Raw genomic sequence first — 26,040 nt, 5'->3', positions numbered from 1 at the left:
GATGGAGAGGAGGCAGGATCGAAGTTTCACACCTTTCATGGCACAGGAAGAAAGCAGTCAGAAGGTAGAATCCAGGTCAAGGTGAGGACCAGCAAATTAGGATGGGGTGTTGTGGCACACACCTTTAATCCCAGCACTCAGGAGGCAGAGGCAGGCAGATCTCGGTGAGTTAGAGGCCAGCCTGGTCTACAAAATGAGTTCTAGGACAGCCAGAGCTATACAGAGAAACCCTAAAAAGTCAGGCATGGTGCCACGCACCTGCAATCCCAGCACTCAGAGAGGCAGAAGCAGGAGGATCTCTGTGAGTTTAAGGCCAGCCTGGTCTACAGAGCAAGTCCAGGACAACCAAGGCTGGCCTGTCTCCAAAAAAAGGGGGGAGGATGCCAAGGGAAAAAAGACAGAAAGGAGAAAGTCCAATGATTCAGAAGGGAGATGGTGCCAATGAGTAACAGAAGGGGCAGAACCAGGACTCTCAGGTGTGTGGTGGCCTTTGTAAACAGCTGCACAGATCACACCTGTCACACACACACACACACACACACACACACACACACACACACAGCCATTCCTCTCTAGCCAACACCTGCACAGCACATGTGCAGCACAGTGCGCCGAGTCCCACAGACAGCTCTCTGACCTTATACAAATAAAACTGCCTGAGTACGTGTTGGCAAGGCCAAGCTGTGCAAAACCCCAATTGCTACTGTATGGGTTTCCACAGGCTAAGGCAAGCAGTGGCTTCCAGAAGGAGCTTCAAGCTCCAGTGGTTTTCCTTTTCTCAGAAGCAATTGCTACTTTCATAAACGCTGGGTGGGGGTGAGAGTAAGGGGGGGGGGGGAGATAGTGAAGACAGACACCGGCAGAGCTGCTGCTCATTATAGAAGTCCTGATATGAAGGAGGAGGTGGGGGGGGCGGGGAACCCAGACGGCGCTATCTTCAAATATCACAGTGTTATGACTTCTAACGGCATCCACCGCATCTTGTTTCATTACATCTGCCAAAAGGGAGCGAGAGAGAAAAAAAAAAATTGAATTACCATGCTAATGTCTTCTCTTTTGGTGAAATCTGTGATTCAGGTACGTGGATATAAAATACATCATTAGTCGCTTTTAAACTTGTCTCTAATGATGAAAACACATCTTGGGGCATCAAGGGTGGGGGGGATGGAGCCCAGGCCAGCAGTGGCAGCGGAGCCTTGCACAAACCTTAATGTGACAATACAGTTTCTTTTTCCCTCTGAGATGACAGTTAATTCTAGACCAGGAAGGCTGTCAAAAATGCTTAGTTCTGCTCCACTTGAGTTAATTACCGGCCCTGGGGCAGGCTGCCCTCCACTCCTCTGCTAATGGGGCTGGGCTCCAGGTAAAAAATCCATTTGCAAGAATGTTTTCCTTGCTCCAGATCTAATTTATTGAATATCAAATATTTATGCCAATGCAATTAAAGTGACAACATTGCTCTCCCCTGGCCCCAGCCCCCCAAGCCTTGGCAAGTGTAAGCTGGCCGATGGAATGCTTCAACCGGTCCTCTATACTACGAAAGTGAGGACTGGGGGGGCGGGGCCGGGGGGAGCTAGGGTTTGCATTCCTTGAAACCTCTTGGCTCTGCAAATTGACCTGAGCTCTTCCCTTCTTCCTCTGAAAGCAGGTGACCGAGCTGAGGAGTTGAGACAGGAGGATCATCGCCCGATGATGCCACCCCCACGGCCCCCATGTTCTAGTGTGCTACTGCTAAATGAGACACAGTCGACCCTGTGTCTGGCCCCCAAGCTCTGGCCCTGTCTGACAACAGACACAACTCGGCACAGGTGGAAATGTGACAAACACTGACAACACCAATAAGCTGGGTGTCTTAGGTAGGGTTCTCTGGCTGTGATGCAAAACAAAACAAACCACCCAGGAAGGAAAGATTTGTCTTTTGTTACTGTTGTTGTTTTTAGCTTTCACTTGCAGGTAACTGTCCATTACTGAGGGAAATCAGAGCAGGAATTCAAGGCAGGAACTGAAGCAGACGCCACGGAGGAGCGCCGCTTACTGGCTTGCTCCTCATGGCTTGCTCAACCTGCTTTCTTTTCTTTTCTTTAAGATTTATTTATTTATTATGTGTACAAAGTTCTGCCTGCGTGTACACCTGCACACCAGAAGAGGGCACCAGATCTCATTATAGATGGTTGTGACCCACCATGTGGTTGCTGGGAATTGAACTCATGAACCTCTGGAAGAGCAACCAGTGCTCTTCATCGCTGAGCCATCTCTCCAGCCCTTAACCTGCTTTCTTATAGTAACCAAAACCACCAGCCAAGGGTGGCACCACCTAAAGTGAGCTGTGTCATCTTATATCAGTCACTAAATTAAGGAGATGCCCAACAGCCTTGCCTACAGAGGATCTTATGGTGGCATTTTCTCACTCAGATGACTCTAACTTATGTCAAGATGACAATGAACTATGCAGCACACTAGGAAAGCTCCATAGGAGAACTATGGGTTGTAGGTTTAGGATCTCCACTGATTGAAGCCTTGTTAAGCTTCCTTCCACACAGCTGAGCCTACCTGCCGAGCGTTCCAGGGCCGGTGAGGCGGCTTAGCAAGGAATGAGACTTGTTAGCAAATCTGACGGCCTGAGTTTGACTCCTAAAACACACACGGTGCAAGGAGAGAAGCAACTCCCAAAAGTTGACCTCTGACCTCTACACATGCACCTTGGCAGAGGCACAAACACAGCTAATTAATTTTAAAACTTTTTTTTTTTCTTTTTAAAGGGAAGCTGGGCATGGTGGCGCATGCCTGTAATTCCAGCACTTGGGAGGCAGAGGCAGCTGGATGATGGTGAGTTCAAGGGCAGCCTGGTCTAAAAAATGTGTCCAGGATACCTAAGGCTACACAGAGAAACCCTGTCTCAAAACAACAACAAAACAAAACAAAAACAGAGGAAATTCTGGCTCCAACAAATATGTTGCATTTTTCCAAAACACAGGGCATTCACCAGGAGGGACTCAGCCCACTTAGACCATGAAGCCTCAGGACATGATGGAGTCTATCTTTATCTTCCACGGTCTCATAAGTCATAGATGCATGGTTTGACACTTGTCCCCAACAGGTGAAGATGGACCAATAACAAGTCAATAGGTACAATCCCCGAGGATGCCCAAGAATGTGGAAAAGAAGGGCACCATTTTCTTGTTCTGTTTGTTTGTTTGTTCATTTGTACCAATCAGGGTTTCTCTATGTAGCCTTGACTGTATTGGAATTCGGTCTGTAGACCAGGCTGGCTTCGAACTCACAGAGATCTGTCTGCGTCTGCCTCCCAAGTGCTAGAATTAAAGGCCTTTTTCTTTTTTCTTCTCTGAAGTCAGGGAGCCTCAGAAAGCTAGGAGTTTGATACAGCATCATCTACAGGGGCTGTCCAAGGTGGCACTGTGCCCTCTGGCTGGTGACCTCCTTGGCTATGCTTACTTCTTCCTTCCTGGAGTCAAGCAAAGCCTTCACCTTGCATTTGAATGGTGACTCTAGGGAGCCACAGACCTCTGAAGTGACCACAGAAATGCTGGGCGGTCCTTAGGAACGTGTCACTAACGCAATGCAGACGTGGCTGGGATGCATCATCTTTTCACCTTGGCTCTTAACGCCTGTGATTTTTATCTCATGTTGCAAACATCCTGTGACCTTGAAGTGGCCATGATCTACAGGCTAAAACAATCAGGGACTTCTATCTATAGCCTAGCTTTGGCAAAACCAGGAGGTACTCAATACTTAACAAAGAGTCCCCTGATTCCCTGGGCCTCAGTTTCCCCTTGTGCAGCATGAGAGGTTCTTTCCAGCAACCAGTGAGCTGAAGTTTCAATCAGAAGTGACAGAGGCTGGAATGATGAGTTGAGAAGGAGAAGCAAGGAAAAGCAGTGTGAGGGAAAAAAGTCTGGAAAATGACAGGTAATCATTTGCAGGGTGTTTACAAAAATAAATGCCATCACATGCGTGTGAGCACATGTACACGTGTTTACAGGTGTGTGTACCAGAGGTCAGTGTTGGGTGTCTTCCTCTATCTCCATCTTGTTTTTTAAGGCAGATCCTCTCACTGAAGCCAGAGCTCAGTGGCTAGACTAGCTGGGCCCCAGGTCCCTAGCATCCTCTTGGTTGCATCCCCCAGCGCTGGGATCGCAGTTATGCACTGTCATCTCTAACGCAGATCCAAATTCAGCTTCTTGCACTTGTATAGCTAGCATTTTACCCATGTCGCCACCTTCTCAGCCTTCCACCTTATTTTTTAATTCAGAGTCACTGATCTGGCTAGGTTGGCTGACGACTGAGCCCCCAGGATCCTCCAGTCTCCGCTGTCCCCGTGCTGGAACTACAGGTGCACATCACCACGCCCACTCTTCACATAGCCACTAGAGAGTCAGATGCAGGCAATCCTTCTTGTACCGCAAGTGCTGTACCAGCTGAGCCGTCTCCCCAGACCCGTATTAATTTATTTTTATTAGCAGAGCCATTCAGATTAGATCTTAACAAGATTTGGTCTCATCCTCATAATCTTGACTTAGGGAGAGAGAAAGCCAGCTAACTCGTGGTATTTAAATATTAAATACATGCATTATGTTGAAAGCTTGATTCCATTCCAGGAAAATAATTCACAGCATCCAAAGCCAAGAGAAAGGAGACTTAGGCATCCGTGTAAACAGTATGTACTTAGCCAAGGAAAAGTACACGTTGCCTGCTTTGGCTCCCACCTTCCACAGAGACACCCGGGCACCCAATCCAATCTGCTTCCCAACAGAGCATTGCTACCACTCAGCACACCCTTTAAGCAATCTGCTACACGCCCTGGCTGCTTTGCCAAGAGGGGAGGCCACATAGCCAAGTCTGGCAAGTGACTGACGTAAAGAAACTGCTGGGTGGCTGCTAGGAAAGTGTCACTAAAACACAGCGCAGGCTCAGCTGGCACATGTCATCCTACTCCCACCTTGTGATCTTCACCTCATTCTTCAGCCACTCTGTGACCTTGAGGTGACCTTGAGGGGGCAGGCCAAAAGAACCAGAAACTTCTATCTAAATCCCAGCCTTGGCAAACTTGGGGAGGTGGGTGCAGTCAGTAAAACTGCAAGTTCAAGAATAGCCCGGGCTACCCAATGAGACCGGTCTCAAAACAAAACAAACAAAACAAAAACAAAATTAATAAAACAATTTGTTGGTCACTCTCCTTTCTTGTTTCATAAGTGCGATAGTTTAAATGAGAAATGACCCCGTAATCTTGGACATTTGAGCATCTGGCCCCCCAACCCACCCCCACCCCCGATTGGTGTTCTTGTCTGAGTTTAAGAAGTCTGGCCTTGTTGGGCAAAGTAAGCCACTGGAGGTGGGCTTTGGGAATTTAAGAACCCATGTCATTTTCAGTTTGCTCCCTCCGCTTTGTGCCTGCCATTCAAGAGGTGGGCTCTTGGCTTCAGCTCCTTCAGCCAGGCCCGCCTGTTGCCGTGCCTCCATCCCATGATGGTGATGAGTCTTATCCTTCTGAAGCCATCCGCCTAAATAAACCCTCCCTGCTATGAGTTGCCTTAGTCATTGTGTTTCACCACAGCATTAGAAAAGTAACCAATACAGCTAGGCAGTGGAGCTGCACACCTTTAATTCCAGCACTTGGGAGGCAGAGGCAAGTGAATCTCTGAGTTTGAGGCCAGCGTGGTCTATAGAACAAGTCCCAGGACTGTAGGCTCAATTTTCTTAACCCATATATTTTATTAACAACTTAGTGACCGAGCATATGTCCACTTATAACCCGACTAACCAAAACAGTAGGAAATGAGGATTAATGGACACAATAACAAAACCATAAGGATATCAGTTCCGAGGAACGATTCTCCTGGCACAGTCTGCAGGATTTCTTCTGCTGGAACCTAGAGTAACCAGAACCCAGAACCTCAGCAGAAGCCGGAGCCCCAACGCCTTCCCTTGAGCAGTTCTCTCTAGGAGTGTCTCGAAGTGCAGCAATGAACAGCCAAAACTATCCCAAGGCTCCAAAAAACCCCACCTCCACTTCTGGGCTCATTTATATATCTCCTCCCAGAGTCTGTTCACGGTTCTTTTCAGCTGGCAACAATCAAGCTCCTGCATGAGGTGATCGGTCTTCTAGTGGATTAACCTCACCTGACCTGTTCTCACAAGACCGTTCCAATCCCTCACTTGGGATCCTAAAAAACAGGTTTATCTCTCCTTCACAGGACTGCAAGAGCTACATAGAGAACCCTCTCTTTTTTTTTTTCTTCTGAGAAGGGTTTCTCTGTGTCACCCTGGCTGTCCTAGACTCACTTTGTAGACCAGGCTGGCTTTAAACACTCACAGAGATCCACCTGCTTCTGCCTCCCGAGTGCTGGAATTAAAGGTGTGCACCACCATGCCCATGGAGAAAGAAAAAGAAACTAATACAGAAAGTAACATGTTTTCCTTTTTCTACATACTTTCAAGAGTGGGCTGCTGTGTTTCTACTGACAAGCTCCCAGTGGGGGCCCACCTGTCCCTGCCCTGTTATCACATGTGGTGGCAGTCTCTTGGTTTGCAGCCTGGCCACATGCAAATCACTAGTTAACTTGGGTTCTACAACCCTAATATTGAGTATCTTCTAAGAAAGTCATAAATTTCAGATATACGATCCCATTGAAAACAAAACACACAAGCAAACAAAACCTCTTTTCTTTCTTTCTATTTTTTTCTTTCTTTTCTTTTCTTTTTTCTTTTTTTTTTTTTTTTTAACCTCTTTTCAAAAGGAATGGGAGGAGGGGAGATGGCTTCAGTGTCTTGCTACCCAGGAATGCAAATCCAAGTTTAAATCCCAGCGCCCATGTAAAACGCCAAGCACAGCAGCATGCACATGCACGTGTAATAGAGGTGAAGACAGAAGACCTCTGGGCTTTGCTGTCCATCCAGCCTAGTCAGAAAACAAAAGAGCGGACCCCAGGCTTGGCAAGATACCTCATCTTGGAGGAATGAGTCAGAAAGTAATAGAGCGGGCTATTATTCTGTGTCCTACACTGAGCACACACATGTCCACACATGGAGCCGCATGTACACATACATGCACACCTCCACACACAGACAGGTAACACGAGTGTGGCTCTAGCTTATTAACATTGGCTAGGGCCACATCCTTCTGTGCATTCTTCCTAAATGATTTCTTGCATGTTTCCCGTTTGTTTGTTTGTTTTTATGTCTTCTCATCCTTCAACCCCTCTTCTCCGCATGTTGCAGCCCCTAGTCTGTTCCTCTCTCCTGCTTGCTGCATTCTTGTATGTATTTTACTGTTTCCACGCAGGTGCGTGTGGCGGCCCAAGCGTGATGTCAGAGGTCCTCCTCAACCACTCCTCCCCCTGCTCTTTGAAGCAGGGTCTCTCAGCCAAACCCAGGCCTTGTCAACATGGCTTGCCCCAGTAGCCAGCTTGACCCAAGGATCCCCCTGCCTCAGCCTCCCAAAGAAGGAATCAACTGCAAGCTCCACCACACCCACCTGGCTACCCGTTCAAACTCCAGACCGATCATGTATGCCATAAGTACTTTAACTGCTGCACCATTTTCACAGCCCCTAGTTAACTCATTTTTAAATAGAAGAAACATTAGGAACAAAAGGTGTGGTTTTCCCCAATGACTCAAAAGCAATGAAAGAACAGCGACATACAACCCAACGAAGGTGGGAGCCTTATTTGAATCTTAATTCAGATGAAACAACTAAAACCACAACTTTCTCTCTCTCTCTTTTTCTTTTTAATTTCTGTTGTGTATAGTCATTGTTCATGATAGTCTGTTGCATAAGGACTTTTTCTAAGTCCTGTACACTGAGCATATTTCCCACACACACCCCCACTCTCCTCTTTCTCCATCTTCCCCTTCTTTGTTCCCCTAGATAATTTTACTTCTACTTTCATACATAGATACACACATGATTTTATGTAGCTGTATAAAGTCTAGGGGCCACATGCGAGAGAGAAAACATTTGTCTTTCTGAGACTGGTTTAATTTGATTAGTATGATTGTTATGGGGTTTTCTTATTTGCATGCTTTTGTAATGAAAAATTAAAGTAATAAATATTTTTAAAATATTTTTTATGAAAGATTAAAGCGGTGAGGCATGGTAGTACCTACATCTAATCCCAGCATTTTTGGAAAAGGGGGCAAAAGGATCTCGAATCCAAGGCCAGCCTAAGCTACATAACAAGACTCTGTCTCAAAACACACCAGATATGATAACAGTAATACGTATGCTGCAGTATTTACATTAGCTGGGAAACAGGACTAGCCTAGATGCCCATCAACAAATAAATGGATGAGAAAAAAACATGGTACATATATATGTGACAGAATTTTATTTGGCCATAAAGAAAAATGAAACTGTGACATTTACAGGAAAATGGAAGGGCCTGGAAATTACTATCTGTGGTGAAGTATCCCGGGCTTGGGAAGGCAAATGCCACATGCTTCCTCCCGCATGTGGAGTCTAGACGTTAATTTTATGTATGTGTATATTAGGGGGTGTAAGTTTTGAGACTAGAAAGGGGACTGCGAGGGGGAAACAGGTCTTAAGGGAGGGAAACCGAATCCACGTGACATGAAAGCGTGAGAGAGGCTAGAGGGGGAAAGAAAGAAGGGGTGCGGTAGGGGTGGGGTGGGGGCAGGAGGAGGAAGAAAGAAGGGGTGCGGTAGGGGTGGGGTGGGGAGGAGAGGAAGGAAAGAAGGGGTGCGGTAGGGGTGGGGTGGGGGCAGGAGGAGGAAGGAAAGAAGGGGTGCGGTAGGGGTGGGGTGGGGGCAGGAGGAGGAAGGAAAGAAGGGGTGCGGTAGGGGTGGGGTGGGGCAGGAGGAGGAAGGAAAGAAGGGGTGTGGTAAGGGTGGGGTGGGGGCAGGAGGAGGAGGAAAGAAGGGGTGCGGTAGGGGTGGGGTGGGGCAGGAGGAGGAAGGAAAGAAGGGGTGTGCGGTAGGGGGGGGGTGGGGGGGGGAGGAGAGGAGGTGGGTGGGGGTGGTGGGGGGGGGGGGGGGGGGTGGTGGAAGGGGGGGTGGTGGGGGTGGGGCAGAGGAGGAAGGAAAGAAGGGGTGCGGTAGGGGTGGGGTGGGGCAGGAGGAGCAACAAAACTAAGTATGTATGAAAACGTCATCCTAGAACCCATCATCTTGTACATTAAGTTTAAAAAAAAAAAAGAACAATGAAAAAGAAAATAGCAGTGTATAAAAGATGGAAGTATCCAGAGCAAAGAAGCTGAAAGCAAAGAGAGGCGTCCTGGAAAGCAGAGGCTGAGTCTGGACTTAACAGGCACCGAGGAATGAGCTGGCAGCTGAGAGGCGGTGGGTGGGGGCTGGGAGGTAATCTCAGTCAGTGGGTGGCACAGAGGCATGAACAGCTGAGTTCCACGGCTCCTAAGGAGCTGGGGCATGGTGGCATGCACTTGCAATCTCAGGATCCCTGGGCCAGTCAACTCAACCTAGTCAGGTCCTCTCAGGTCGCAGTGAAGTCACCCTGTTTCAAAACAAAGGTTGAAATCTCCAGAGTAGAGAACGTGAGGTAAGCCTCTGGCCTCCACACACCTGTTCACACATGAATACACACAGGGGCACAGATTACATACGCATAGGCACACATGCGTGTACACTCACACATGTGCCTGCACAAACGCAGCAGAAGGAAATGGCAGCCCACTGGTTGGCTTGTTTGTTTGTTTTTTATTTTTTCAGACAGGGTCTCTCTGTGTAGCCCTGGCTGTCGTGGACTCGTTTTGTAGACCAGCCTGGCCTCAAACTCACAACAATCCACCTGACTCTGTTTCCCCAAGTGCTGGGATTAAAAGCGTGTGCCACCACCCCCGGCCGGCATTTTTATTTTTATTTTAAGCCAGTAAAAGTAATCTTAGGGTCTGGTAAAATGACTTGACAGGTAAAGTGTGAGTACCTGAATTTGGATTGCCAGAACTTGTGGACAACTGGAGGAGGCAGTAACGCGTGTCTGTAAGCTGGGCGCCCCTAGAGCAAGATAAGAGACAGAGACAGGAGAATATCCAGAATCCAGCTAGCCTGCAGTACACAGGGGTGAACAACAAAGAAACCCCGCCTCCAACAAGGTGAAAGCAAGGACCAGCACCCAAGGGTGGCCTTTGACCTCAGCGTGTGCACTGTGGCATGCACATGCCCATGCGTGCACACACACACACACACATACACATGGACATGTACTCACACTCACACACACACAGACACAGACAAAGATATAAAAATAGGGGGCTGGAGAGATGGCTCAGTGGTTAAGAGTGCTCTCTGCTCTTCCAAAGGTTCCTGAGTTCAATTCTCAGCAACCACATGGTGCCTCACAACCGCCTCTACTGAGATCTGGTGCCCTCTTCTGGAAAGCAAGCTCACAATGCAGGCAGAACATTGTATAAGTAATAAATAAATAAATCTTTTTTTTAAAAAGATATAAAAATAGTAACTTCAGAATCCAGATTTGCGGGGGAGAGGGGGGCAGCATGAAACAAGCATCACTGATAGCAATCATATCGATCTGTAACTGAAATAGTCAGTAAAAAGTAGAATTAAGTAAATTTCAGACTTCATAAAAAACCCAACCCACATCTATCATTAATTAATAGAAGCATAAATGTTATAAATGCCAAAAAGGGAAACTATAGGCCCTAACAGGCTGAGAGGACCCACATATTTGTATATGTATAATTTCAAACCTCAATGAGATGGATTATTTTCTGGAAAGACATCACATACCGAAACTTGTCTTAAGGACAATCAGTCCACTTGGATAGGCCAGTCCCAGAGGGACAAGGGAGGGGTGCCGGCGAAGGGAGGTCTTCACTGATGGCTGCCACCTCTGTGATTTCCCAGATGAGTGACGTCAGCCTCCCACACAGCTGATCATTTCCACGTGAGCAAAACCCTTCAGGGCATTTAAAACAGTGAGCATCCTGGGTAAATCTCGAAGCCGTGTGGAAGGGAAGAGACCAGACATAGAGAACAAATGGACACCGTTCACATTGTGCTCTTGAGGGACGAAATGAACCTCTGTTGACAGGAGTTGGAGACCACATGCATGGTATGTATGCACGTGTGTACGTGCGTTCAGATGTGTGTGTGTGCCTGCCAGTCTAGCTAGCCAGCTTGTCCCAGGGACTCCCCACCTCTCTGCCTCCCGAGTGCTGGTGTGACTGGTGGGCCACCACACCCACGCAGCTCTACAGGGTTTCTGAGGACCCCAACTCAGCTCCTCATACTTAGACAAGTACTTTATCCATTGAGCTATCCTTCTGCCCCATGGAGAAATGGTTTCTATGGGTAAACAGAAGGGCCACAAAGGAGCTTCCTCGGTCCGCAAAACTATATCATGTCTTGATTTTAGTGGTAGATGCTGTGGTGCGCACGTTTGTCGAAATTCATCAAGCCATCTGCTTAGAGTCCGTGCGTTTCACTAAATGCTAATTATCTCAATGCCCTCTTAAAAGAGGGAAAACAAAACCTTGTCACTCTGATGTAAATAAAGGTGACTCACGAAAGCCAAGGATTATTAACGCCTCCCAGGCACAAAAAGCATTAGAGAAGACACAGGCAAATGTAACTTTGTGGCCAGTTAGCAGAAGGATATATTCAGAACTGCAAGGTTGCTAGGGTAGCAAAAGCTTCTTCTGAGTGTGAGTGACACGCGCGCCAGCCCCTGGCAGGGGAGGCAGGAGGGCACTAACAGTTTAAGTCCAGCCTGCTCCACCTAGAGACCTCCAGGCTAAGCAAGGAACTGGAGGCATGTCTCTCAGAGATGCTGAGGACAGGGGAGAGAGGAAGGAAGAGGGAAAAGGTGTTTGTATGCGGTGTGTCCACATGTGTGCCTGTGTGTGCTCAGAGGCTACAGAACAGCATCAGGTTTCCTACTGTACAAATCTATCTTGTTCCTTTGAGGCAAGGTCTCTCCCGGAGCCTGAAGCTCCTGCTTTCAGCTAAACCGGAAGCCAGCAAACCCCAACCATCCTCTTGTCTTTGCCCCACTCAGTGCTGGGACTGCAGGTGTGGCGGTAGGGGGGAGGACCATGTCAGCTTTTACCGGGGTGCTGGGATCATAACTCTGGTCCCCACATTTATGTAGCAAGTGCCTTTAACTGCTGAGCCATCTCTCCAGCCTTCAAGAAGAAGGTATTTCAAAAAAATTAAAAAATAAAAAAAGAAGAAGGTATTTCTATATCCATGTTCATAACAACATAATTCTCAGTTGCCAAGAAGTAAAACACAAACGCCTACCAGTGGAGAAAGATTCAAGCAAATGTACTTGGATATGCATATGAGTCTGTATGTACGTGACTGATGTGTGTGCCTGCTCATGTGTGTGAATGTGGGTACATGCATGCTTTGGCTGGTATGTAGACATCAGAAGACAGCCCTGGGTGTTGTCTCTCATCTTCCACCTTGTTGGAAGCAGAGTCTCTCTGTTGTTCAACACTGTGTAGTACAGGCGTCCTAAGCAAGGGGCTCCAGGAGTCCTCCTGTCTCCACCTTGCCCTAAGAGCCCTAGGGTTACAGACACCACTCCTTTGCCCAGATTTGCAATGGCTTCCGGGAATTCTAACTCAGGTTCTCACACTTGTGTGGCAAACCCCTTACGCACAGAACCATTTCCCTAGCCTCTACCATGGTTTTGTTTGGTTGTTGTTTTTTGTTTGGGGGTTTTTGTTTTTCTTTTGGGTTGTTTTGTTTTGTTTTTCAAGACAGGGTTTGTCTGTGTGGCCTTGGCTGTTCTGGACTCACTTTGTAGACCAGGCTGGCCTCAAACTCACAATAGTTCCACCTGCCTCTGCCTCCTGAATGCTGGGATTAAAGGCGTGTGTCACCACCACCCTGTTTCTACCATGTTTTTTTAAAGAGAAGGTATGTCCCAGGGATGGAGGACACTCCCCATCTGCCATCCAGGCAGGTCTCTGAGACCCAAGCAGAAGCATTTGCAGTAACTCTAGACTTTGTGCAGTTCTAAGGAACCCCTGAGCAGTAACAACATATACTTACACACACACACACAAAAAAAAAAAAAAAAAAAAAGAAGAGAGAGAAAAGAACACTACAAAATATTGATTCTCCCAAAGTCATATGCAAACTTAATGGAATTGCAAATAAAATTCACCTGAAAACTTACTGTAACTTATAAAAATCTGAGTCTAAGCTATGAATGGAGAAATAAATGTACTGAATAATAAAATTTTCACAAATCTAAGTAATATGTCTTATCTATCAGCTATGAAATGGGTTGTAAGATAATAATTACTAAGGACAATGTAGAAGAAGAAACAACACTATGAAAGAGTAAAAAGCCTGCAGACACACCCCAGTGCATGTTAGAATTTAGTGTCGATTAAAGTGGCATTTAAATTAATGGGGAGTTTTGTGAGATGTTCAATTAACGATGTAGGAACAATTCATTCACAGTTTGAGGCAGGAAAAAGAAATCCAAGGCCTCTACCACATATCAAAATAAATCACTAAAGAGCCAAAGAGTTATTATTTTAATTAAGACATGGAAACCAGAATAAAAGGTGATCTTTTTCTGTAACCAGGCAAAGAAAGGCGCTGCAAGCAAGAGAAGTAGCCAGCTCAGAAGCCACTCCCAAAGGGGAAAGTCAACGCAGTCACCATTGCTGGGCCAGCCTTCTGTAGAGCAGGAGCCATGGTGAACAAAACGCGAGTTCAAAATAAACCGTTTGCCATATAACAAAGCCACAATGTCTAACATTTCTTCTCCATCAAAACGAAGAGGACAGTATTCCACCATCAATGTCCCCAGTGAACAGAGGACAGGACATTCAGCCTGCAGGCAGGAAATAAAAGTAACTAACTAACAGACATGAAGAAGTTCTTCAGTGGGTACAGACTCAAAGACAGCTGAGAGGTACAAGTCCTGGGGTTCTGTCACAGTGGGAGAAACAGTAAGCATTGTAGTGTCATTTAATTCAAAGGTCCCAGGAAAGAAGTTACTTTTGAATGTTCTCGTTACAAAGGATAATAAATGTTTAAGATGACACATAAACCCAAGTACCCTGAGTTGATCAGTATGTAAGGTAGGAATGTACCAGACACATAACACAATAGCCCATAAGTACATTTTGTTATTATTAGTTAGAAATAATAAAAACAGGAGGCCAGGGAGCTGGCTGTGTGGGTAAGGGCACCTGCAGGGGGAAACCTGACAGCCTTTACCTGGAATCCATGTAAAGGTGGAGGCAGAGGGCCAACTCCATGAAGTCATCCGGCCTCCACACATGTGCCACACCATGTATACACCCCACACATGCATCAAACACACAACATAATAATAACAAATTGAAAATAAAAAAATAAATCTAGTACACGACACACAATTTTTTTAAAGTTAATGACATCAGAAATACAACTTAAAATATTAAGACACAAAAAATAAATAAATAAATAATAAAATAAAATATTAAGACACCTTCTTTTGCTTATCAAATTGGCAAGGATTTTTTTTTTTTTTTTTTAAGTTAAGATCCAGCATTTAGCTAGACTGAGGTGTAGCATGCCTTTAATCCCAACACTCGGGAGGCAGAGGCAGGTGGATTGCTGTGAGTTGGAGGCTGGCCTGGTCTACAAAGCGAATCCAAGACAGCCAAGGTTACACAGAGAAACCCTGTCTCAAAAAACAAACAAACAAACAAACAAACAAACAAAAAAGATCCAGCATTTAGGAGTTGCTGAGCACTCTAGAGAGTGTTCATTTATGAACATTTTGAAAAAGAATTTTTGGAGACAGAGTCTCTCTGTGCAGCCCTGGACGTACTAGGAATTTTTGTGTACCTAGGCTGTCCTCGAACTCACAGAGAATTGCCTGCCTCTGCTTCCCAAGTGCTCAGATTAAAGGCTTACACCACCATGCCTGGCTCTGAAAGATAATTGAACAACTGTTTTTAAAAGGCTTAAGAAGTTTCACATGCAGATGAGATGGAGTTAAGACACCTGCAGCGCATTCTACGCAACAACTACGGACCGCTCGTCCTTCTCAACAACCCATGGAACTTTCTCTGAAACAGATCACATTCTAGGACACAAAGTAAGCTCGAGAAACATAAAGATCATGCTTTGTATTCTATTAGATTATAATGTGATACAACTAGAAATCAACAATAGCCGGGCGTGGTGGCTCACACCTTTAATCCCAGCACTCGGGAGGCAGAGGCAGATGGATCTCTGTGAGTTCGAGGCCAGCCTGGTCTACCAAGGCAAGCCTAGGGCAGCCAAAGCTACGCAGAGAAACCCTGTCTCGAAAAAAACAAAAAAACACACACAAAACAAACAAACAAACAAACAAACCGATTAAGATTCCCAATATCAAATGAAAATAAACACAGAACCCTCAGGATATAACAGAGGCAATTCTAAGAGGGAAGTCTATATCTATGGGAACTTACATCAAATAACCAACAAGAAGCCAGGCTGGGTGGCTCACGCCTTTAATCCCAGCACTTGGGTAGGCAGAGGCAGGTGGATCTCTGAGCTCGAGGCCAGCCTGGTCTACAAAGCGAATTCATGGTAGCCAGGGATGTTACACAGAGAAATCTTGTCTCAAAAAGGAAAAGGAAAGGAAAGGAAACGGAAGGAAGGAAGGAAGGGAAGAGAAAATTAGCAAGAACTTCAAAGATACCACATACTTGAGCTATGAGATAGAGAGAAAATAAGCTGGAACTTTTCTGGAAGACTTCTCCCTGATGGCTGGCACTCACAGTGCTGAAGACGCTGCGCAGGCTGCTGGAGAGACATTGTCAACAACCTTATTTGGCTGTGAAGATTGCAACACCACAAAATGGTCAGGCAAGATGAACACACTGGTACAATGGTGACAAATCTGTTATCGGGGTAACCAGTCACTTGGATCAGATACCTGTTCTCCAGGAGGGAACTCGTTGTCTGGTCCTGTGAACATGGTCAAAAGTCCCTATCTAAGGAGGTCATAAAGAATTATAATTATGCCCATCACCTATAGCTATTATCATCTTTTGTTTAAAAAAACAAACAAACAAACAAACAAACAAAACTTCTTTTTGCAGCAGCCAGAGTGAATGAAAGAGACTCATAACTGGTCAAACTACTGATAATAAGTAACTGTTGAATGTCCAGACACAAATAGTGTATCTATGTTACCTCCTCCAGAGCTCAGGGAACATCATGAAAGAAGTGGCAGAAACAATGCAAGGTCCAGAGGAAATGGGTAGAGGTCATGTGGAATGCTGACCCTAAGCATGGTGTAGCAATTGCACTCTTGAATTCATAGCATTTGAAATTACCTGCAAAAGATTTTCAGAAGACTGGGCCCATCAACACCCTCTCACAAAAGGGAGAAGGATTCATGGGACCTTACCCCTCCCTGGGGATTTATATGAAGCCACAGGTTGATGGGGATGAGAGAAAAAAAGTATTCAGTGACATCAGCAAAGTGCCCATGCTTCTGTAAACAAATCCTCATGCCTGTTCCAATAAACAACTTTATGAAAACCACTGGGTCTCTCTTGCTTGCTCACTTGTTCACTCACGCACACACACACACACACACACACACACACAGAGAGAGAGAGAGAGAGAGAGAGAGAGAGAGAGAGAGAGAGAGAGATGAGAATAGAAAGGGATTAATTGCAAAAAAGGAAGCGTATTAACAAGAGTTAGAGGGGCTAACAGGAAATGGATATGATAAAAATATATTATGTGCTGGGCGTGCACATAATCCTAGCACTCGGGAGGCAGAGGCAGGTGGATCGCTGTGAGTTTGAGGCTAGCCTCGTCTATAAAGCGAGTCCAGGACAGCCAAGGCTACACAGAGAAACCTTGTCTTTTGTTTTTTGTTGTTGTTGTTTGTTTTTTGTTTTTTTATTTTTGAGACAAGGTTTCTCTGTGTAGCCCCGGCTGTCCTGGACTCACTTTGTAGACCAGGCTGGCCTCGAACTCACAGTGATCTGCCTGCCTCTGCCTCCCAAGTGCTGGGATTAAAGGCGTGCACCACCACTGCCCAGCGAGAAACCTTGTCTTGGAAAAGAAAAACAAAAAACAAAAAACATTACGTACCTGTATGAGAATGCCATAAAAAATCCATTATTGTGTATACTTAATAGGTAGTAAAAAACATTTCCAAAATCAGCAAGAATTTACAGAATCAACCTAATAATTCAACTCATATTTTAGGGAAAAAACACAAATAAGCCAAACATAAAACTAGTAGACAGAAATAATAAAGATAAGAATAGAAATTAGTGAAATGGAAACTCAAAGAATAAAGAGCTACTTTTTGAAAAGATAAGGACGACTGACAAACTCTTAACCAAACCAATTAAATAAAAGAGAAGAAAAAGGCATAAATAATGAAATTAGAAACTGGGTGTGTTGGAGTACATCCGCTATATCCCAACAGTTGGAAGGTAAAGGCAGGAGTATTAGGAATCCAAAGTATCTTTATTGAGTTTGAAGTCAGCCTGTGCCACACCACAATCTGTCCCAAAGAACCAAAGTGAATAAAGAAATAAATGCAATTAAGAGTAAAAGGGAAGATATTACAATAGATAACAACAAATTTTAGAGGATCGTTATAGAACACTTTGAAAGCATATCCCAATGAGTTAGAAGTCTAGAAGAAATAGATAAATTTCTAGACACATACAGCCCACCAAGATTAAACTAGAAAGACGTAAATAGCTTAAGTAAGTGTATATGAAACAAGAGACGGCAAACTTAGTCTGCCAATAATGAGAAAAAGGCCAGGACCAGATGGATTCACTGCTGAATTCCAATAGACTTTAAGAAAATAATTAAGAACAATGCTTCAGAAAGTACTCCACACGGCAGAAGATGGAGGTGATGCTATCACGTCGTTCTATGAAGCCACTATTGCTGTTACCAAAATGAGATAAAGACACAAAAACAAAAAGACAATTACATACCAGTTTCATGGACGGACATAGTTGCAAAAACCCCTGATAAAACGCTTGCAAACTTGAGTCAACAACACACTTTTGAAGGTGTCTGAAGGCATTTGAAGGTGGAATGAGTACCAGACATACTGCATCCTCGTTACACTCCTGAGTGTATCTGCCGCTAGGACCCAAAGGTTCATGGCCATCCATAGTACACAGGGCTTCTAAGCACCCATCTCTAAGGAGTCATCTTAAAGCCTCAAAGAATCCACCATCAAACATCCAAGTTCACAGCTGCCTCTGAGACCCAAGGCAAACTCAGTGTGAGCCCTGGCAAGACTTCAAGGAATGAGGTACATACTCCCAGCATGCAATGGGGGGGGGTCATCAAAGAAAGAGATCACTGTACCCTCTGCCAATCACACTAAAAACCTGGCCATCGATAGCTTCTTTCCAAAATTGGCACCAAAACCTAAGGTGCTGCACTTCAAGATAGACCCAGGACTCGATCCTTAGCAGCACTTCTACCGCAGCCATCAATCCTCCCCTGCCCACTGTGGCAGCCTTGTCTGTGCTCACTCTACCTCTCTTCCCTTCCAGAACTTTCTCAAGGTAGTAGCCTCCAAAGATTGCCACTGTCTGCTTAGAGAAGAGCCAAACATGTGTAAAGATGGACCTACGAGACCCTAGGGGCCTGGCTCCTTTTCTCACTGTCCTAAGTAAGAAAGCCCAGTGTGTGGAGACCATGGTCAGGACTGGGTTCACCTCAGCTCATTGGCATCTCCACTCTGGATAAAATGCTTCTCTAGGGCCCCAACACTCTAATTCAGCATTTTCACTCTACAAAGTCAAACCTTAGAGTGGGTTTCTAAGGCTGGAGAGATAGCTATGTCTATAAGCACCTACTTTACAAACAGAAGGGCCCGAGTTCAGTCTTCATAAGTCACATGAGAAGGCGTATGGTGTGTGCTTGTAATCCCAGCACTAGGCTGACAGGCAGAGATCCCTGGGGGCTTGCTGGCCAGCCAACCCATTCTAATTGGTGAGCTTTGAGCCAACAAGAGACCCTATCTAAAGGAGATGGACAGCATTCCTAAAGATGACACCTGAGCTTGTACTTTGGCATCTGCATGCATGTATATACGTGTGAGCATATGCCCATCACACACACACACACATACACACACACACACACACGCGCGCACACGCTCTCAAGGAAAAAGAGTTCCAGAAGATGTGGGTACCTTTGCAGATGGCCTCATTTGTATGTGTTTTTGTTTATACTTATAAATGTACCACCAATAGCAACAGCCTTACCCAGCAATGGCAACAGCCCCACCACCAATAGCAACAGCCTTACCAGCAATGGCAACAGCCCCACCACCAATAGCAACAGCCTTACCCAGCAACAGCCCCACCACCAATAGCAACAGCCTTATCACCAATAGCAACAGCCTTACCAGCAATGGCAACAGCCCCACCACCAATAGCAACAGCCTTATCAGCAACGGCAACAGCCCCACCACCAATAGCAACAGCCTTATCACCAATAGCAACAGCCTTACCAGCAATGGCAACAGCCTTATCAGCAACAGCAACAGCCTTACCACCAATACCAGCAGCTCCACCCACCAATAGCAACAGCCCCATGGCACCCTGCATTCTCTCTGTTCCCCAGCTCAATAGGGTTTTGCTCCCCTCTTTTTGCCTGGTACAATGAGAGAGGGCCTCCCTGAAGGATCACCTGCCCCAGGAGATTGCAATTACCAAGAGGATGTGTACTTTCTGAAGTCAGAGAACTGTTTACTAACAACACAGAACCGAGATTAACACTCTCTCCTCTGGGAAGGTTTTCCCTGCCCTGCCCCCCAGTTATAAAGGAAGAATTACTAGACGTGTACTCGGGGGTGAATGGTGTCCTCAGAGAAGGGCCATCACAGAGTTCACTGTGGGAACTGAGACTGCCACCTCATCTGGAAACAGGGTCACGAGGACATGCTTAGTTTCGCTGGGCTCAAAGTGGAGCCATGTGGGCTCCTGATGCCACCTGAACTGGTCCTTAGACGAGCAGACCCATAGACAGGGTGGAGCACAGAGTGACAACAGAGTCAGACTGGAGTGACCAAGACACACTAACTTGACTGTATACCTCTGTTCTCTTCAGCCACCCAGCTGACGGCACTTTGAGACATCAGTGCTAGCATGGGCAGAGCCACCTCACTCGCTGCCACCCTGCAGAGGACATACAGGAGCCCTGCAGGGACAGGGACTCTCACGCAATCCAGAGGGGTAGGAGGCGGGGCTATGACTCCATCAAATGAGACATCCCAGCAGGAATGGAGACCAGCTATGCTCCTCCCTTTAGCTACCAGATTATTGCAACAAACCCCAAGATTCCTCCTGGAAATCTCCTGCTGGGAGAAGGAAAAGGCTGCAGCCTGGTGCCAGCCAGAGGCGGGGCTTGACTTCAAGAGAGGTTTCACAGGATTCTGACAGCTTGTCAGACTTCCCGCCTTACAGGCTGGACAAACAGGACAATGCTTTGACCAGGGCTACTTAGCTAGGTAAACCACTTGTCTTCTATTTAAACCTGAACCTCATGTTAGGACCCTAGAATAATAGCCTCTGTTCCTCTTCCCAATGTGGCCACATTGAATCTCTCTCTCTCTCTCTCTCTCTCTCTCTCTCTCTCTCTCTCTCTCTTTTGCATCTCACCACTACTTGTTTGTTTAATTGACCTACTGAGGAGACACACCTGGACCTAAGCTCTGATCCTAGAAACTCAGGAAATGCAGGAGACTCCGGAGCCACGTGCATCACGTGCATACCACAAGCCAACTCCTGTGTGTGGCAGCTGTGCTCCACCTGGTCCCTGGCTGCTCAGGGGCACCTAGACAGCAGGCACATGCAGGCCTGTGGTATGCTCTAGATGACAGGGGAAGGGGGACGGGGGGGGGGGGGGGGGGGGGACGGGGACCAGAACCAGGAAAAGTATGCATGATGAGCGAGGATACGAGCTAACAGGAAAGTGATGGGTATTGACTGTGCTCTGGGCTTGATTTCAGACACGCGGTCTCACTTATATCCACAACAACCCCTCTGTGCAGGAGTTAATTAACCTCATCTTCCAGATCAGAAACAGCCTCTGAGAAGCCAGGTGACTCTCCCCGGCTAGCAGGACCGGTGGACCCAAGTCTCTGAAGCCCCTGACCCTTCAGACTCAGTCTTACTGGTCCTGGTCACCCGTCCCGTCATCCTGTGCCTCAACTGTCTGAATGCTACATTTGCCCCGACCCACCTCCCTGTTCAATTTCTGTGCTTTTTTAATGTGTCGCCTAAGTTTGCAATTCAGCATTTCCCAAATTAAACTCATCACCTTCCCCTGGAGACTTCAGACCTGACACTCCTCGTCTCAAGATGGCTACCTTGGAAATCCTCTTTACGTCTCTGCCCCCCACCTCTGCCCACCTCCCTGCTTCCTCTAGTTCTAAGTGGCTGTCAACTCGCCCCTGGGTGACCGTGGTCTGTTGGCTGTTGAATCTGCTGCCCTTCTCTTCTGCCTGCCCTTTGTGCCATGAGGGTTAGCTCCTGAGGCAGGGGTCTTACAACATTACCCTCCTTGTTAAGACCCTTTGATGGTGACTGAAAATGTTTAGTGCTATTCATTGTGACAAGCTCACAGCATCTTAAAACTCCCTGTGAGGTGTGTGTCACACACTTCTCGTCTTACAGAGAAAACTGCATTGCCAGGAACCTGCACAGTGGTGAAGACACCGTGCAAACCAGAGGACCTGAGTTTGATCCTTAGAAACCCCATAAAGATAAAAGGAGAACACCACCTCTATGAAGTGTCCTCTGACCTCACTACGCATGTCTTTGCACACTCACATACCTATACACAGATATACACACAACAACAACAACAAGAATTTTAAAGAAAAAATAAGTGAGGTGCTGGAAAGGTTAGAACAAGAACTGCCTGCCTCTGCCTCTGGAGTGCTGGGATTAAAGGGGTACACCACCACACCTGGTGTCCCCCCTCCCTTTTTAAAGGCTCTCACGTACCCCAGGCTGGCTTAGAGTTCACTATGTAATTGAGAAGGACCTTGATCTTCCTGCCCCTGCCTCCTGAGTGCTGCCATTAAGTATCAAGCATGGAGGACTGTGGAGATGGCTCTTCGGTTAAGAACACTTTGCTACTCAGGCCCAAGGACCCAAGTTCGGATCCCACACAGTCACATAAGCTAAAAAAAAAAAAAAAAAAAAAAAAGAGCCAAGCATAGCCATGCACGCCTATAAATAACACTAGCACACTCTTAGTGCTAACACTAAGACACATTTTCCGGCGGTTCACTGGGCAGCCCGTCTAGCTGAAAAACACTGAGTCCCCAGTTTCATGAGAGACCCTGACTAAAGAAAACAAGGCAGAGCACAATAGAAGGTTTCAATATCCCCCTCCGGCCTCTACCTGCACATATATATGCACACATGCATATGCCACACACATGGGCATACCACGTGTACACAAAAATGCGGAAAACTGCACACAATGCAAAAAAAAAAAACTGTACACACGGTGGGAAATAGGACTACACACCCCACAGAAGAAGCTGCAAGAGCTTGTGTGCCCCACTCTGCCGTAGCTGTGGAGCAGCCAGAGAGGGAGGGGGCAGAAATAACGCACCGTTCGCCTAGTCCCCAGCAGATACTTCTGGAAACCATCCGGCCTCACCTTGGCATGCCCCTCCCCTTGGCACTTCCGGTGCCCACAGGATAGACAGGAACCCACAGGAGCAGATAGCCGCAGCGTCAGAAGGGTCCCATCGCAGCTGAGCGGTGGTGGCGCACGCCTTAAATCCCAGGGCTCAGGAATCAGAGGCAGGCAGATATCTGGGAGTTCGAAGCCAGCCTGGTCTACAGAACGAGTTCCAGGACAGCCAGGGCTACACAGAGAAACCTTGTCTCAAAAACAAAACAACAACTTAAAAAAAACAAAGAAAGGTCCCATCGCTACTTCCTTTGGCTCTTTAAGGAGTTCGACTAAGAAGGAATGCCCAGGGCTGGAGATACAGGCCGGGGCTAGAGCGCATGCCTAGCGCACGTGAGGCTTTGGGTTCCATGGCAGCAAGCAGAACCGCCTGAGGTTCCATCAGTGGCTGCACAGGCAGGTGGGGAGAAGGAAGTGACGGTCCCGCCACCCCCACAGTGGGCCGTTAGGAAAGGGAGAGACTGATGAGTGGAGAGGGTTAAGGAGCCGAGCCAGCAGCCCCCACAAACACCTTCTATGCTGCACTCCTGGCTGTTTCCATCCTGTGAATTTAAATGCATTCTGTCACACTGAGTTATGTCACCCGGAGGAAATGCCCAACCCGGCAACGTTTTAAAAGATTATTTTTTAGATCACCTATCACTATCCATTTGAGGAACGATTGTTCAATCTGAAAAAATAAATTCAAAACTGTCCCCATCTAAGCAAGATGGAAAAATAACTTTTCCCTATTCTTCCCTTTCCTTTCTTTCATTTTTTTTTTTTTTTTTTTAAAGAAAGCTTATTTCTGAAGGACAGATTTGAAAATCCATTTTCACCTTGACATTCTGGCTGGATTTGAGCACGTAAGCTGAATATCGGCCCTTATCATACTGATAGACAGCGAGTGGACAGGCAGCTGTGTGACCCCAGGCAATTCACTTAACCTCTCTGAGCCTTAATCTCAATTGTTAACCTGTGATAACAATACCGACCATGTCATCAAATGAGATGATGTTCAGGACAGTCCTTGAACATGAGACAGGTGCAAGGTGTCTGTTCCACTCACCTTTAATTCATTAAGGGCAAGGAGCAGCTCTGGCCAGTTTTTTTTTTTTTTTTTTTTTTTTTTTTTTTTTTTTTTCTCCCATGCAGGGGGCTGCATACTAGACCTGGAACACAAGAAATACTTAGTATTAATGCATGTTGGATGGATGCATACATGCATACACACATGCATAGATGCATAGATGGATGGATGGATGCGTGGGTGGGAGGATGGGTGGATGGATAGAAAGATGGATGGAGCCAGGTGTGGTGGCGCACTCCTTTAATCCCAGCACTTGGGAGGCAGAGGCAGGCAGACAGCTGTGAGTTCAAGGGCAGCCTGGTCTATAAAGCGAGTCCAGGACAGCTAAGATATATAGAGAGATCGTATCTCGAAACCACACACACACACACACACACACACAAAACCAACAACAACAACAAAAACAAAAACCTAAACTCCCCCGAAAGATGGATGGATGCATAGATAAAAAGATGAATGGATGAATGGATGGGTGGATGGATGGATGGACGGATGGATGGACGGACGGACGGATGGACAGATGGGTGATGGGTGGGTGGGTAGATGGATGGATGGATGGACGGATGGGTGGGTGGGTAGATGGATGGATGGATGGATGGATGGATGGACGGATGGATGGGTGGGTGGGTAGATGGATGGATGGATGGATGGACGGATGGATGGATGGACGGATGGGTGATGGGTGGGTGGACAGATGGATGGGTGGGTGTGTGGACGGGCAGACAGATGGACAGATGGCTGGCTGGCTGGTAGATAGGTAGGTAGGTAGGTGAGATGGATAGATGGATCCTAGTTTGCTTTCTGCTGCTGTGATACACACCATGACCAAAAGCAACTTGGGGAGGAAAGGGTTTTCCATCTTATAGTTATGGTCTATCACCAAGGAAAGCTGAGGCAGGAACCTGGAGCAGAATCTGACACAGAGGCCATGGAGGAGTGCTGATTACTGGCTTCCTCCATTGGCTCTGCCCAGACTGTTGCCTAGAGATAGCTATTGCCCTACACCTCTCCTGGGCAACATAGTAGAGCTGGCAAAGGAGGCAGGGGCACAGGTGAGCCAGCCTTGAGGGCATGAAAGCAGGAGACATGACCCTGCCCCTTGGTGGCTGCAGCATTGGGTGAGCTAGCTGGAGCAGTGCTGAAGAGCTTGCCCTGGTGTCGGGGTATGGGAGAGCTGGCAGGCTGACCAACTCAGCTCCCACCCAGGCCCAGATCCTGGGCTTTGAGTTTGCCCACCCCAACATCTACCCTATCTATAAACTGCTGGAGTGTGTGAGGGGCCAGTCCTGCAGACCCAAAGCTACAGGATCTCCATGACACAGAGTGACAACAGGATATCCAAGAGGAGTTCCAGTGAGGATGGATCCTCACCGGAAAGTGCAGTAGAATCCAGAGGCCTCAAACCAGACCAATGACTCATTGCAATGAATATTTGAGGGACTGGAGAGATGGTTCAGTGGTTAAGAGCACTGACTGCTCTTCCAGAGGTACTGAGTTCAATTCTCAGCACCCACATGGTGGTTCTCAACCATCTATAATGTGATCTGATGCCCTCTTCTGCCATGGAGGCAGAGCACTGTATACATAATAAATAAAAAAATTTTTAATGAATATTTGAAAGTAAAGATGTGTGGACAAAAAGTTATCCTGTGAGCTGGGAATGGTGGCACGGGCCTTCAATCCCAGCACTCAGGAAGGCAGAGGCAGGTGGATCTATGTGAGTTCGAGGCCAGCCTGGTCTACAAAGCAAATCCAGGATTGCCAAGGCTACACAGAGAAGTCCTGTCTTGAAAAAACAAAAACAAAAAAAGGTATATTGTGGAACACACCTTGATACATTACAGCTTCTACAACAAGATTTTGTTGTTGTTGTTGTTGTTGTTGCTTTGTTTTGTTTGTTATTTCTTATTTGGGGGGTGGAAGGGCAGAGGGTGGATGTTATGAAGTGATGAGGGATGAGTGGGACTGGGGTACATGGTGTGAAATTCACAAAGAATCAATAAAACATTTTTAAAAGACAGATGGAGGTAAGGGTTATGCTAAGGGGAAAAATCAAACAAACAAAAAACAGCTTGCAAACCAACAAATGGCCAAAAGTAAATATATAAGCCACCCTATGTGTAGCACCCTCCAATTTCCAAGGTGTTAATATTTGCACTGAGGCTTGTTCCAAGCTTCTAACATAGTGTGACCACATACATTCAGAGCTGCGGCACACAAGCCTCTCTCTGAGAGCCTAGAAGTCAACATCTGTACCAGGTGGGACACAGGGAGGGAGGCAGGAGAAAACA

Source organism: Acomys russatus, chromosome 4 (assembly GCF_903995435.1).
Source record: "Acomys russatus chromosome 4, mAcoRus1.1, whole genome shotgun sequence".
Classification (NCBI taxonomy): domain Eukaryota; kingdom Metazoa; phylum Chordata; class Mammalia; order Rodentia; family Muridae; genus Acomys; species Acomys russatus.
The sequence above is the reverse complement of the archived record's forward strand: the minus strand, read 5'-3'. Positions refer to the sequence as shown.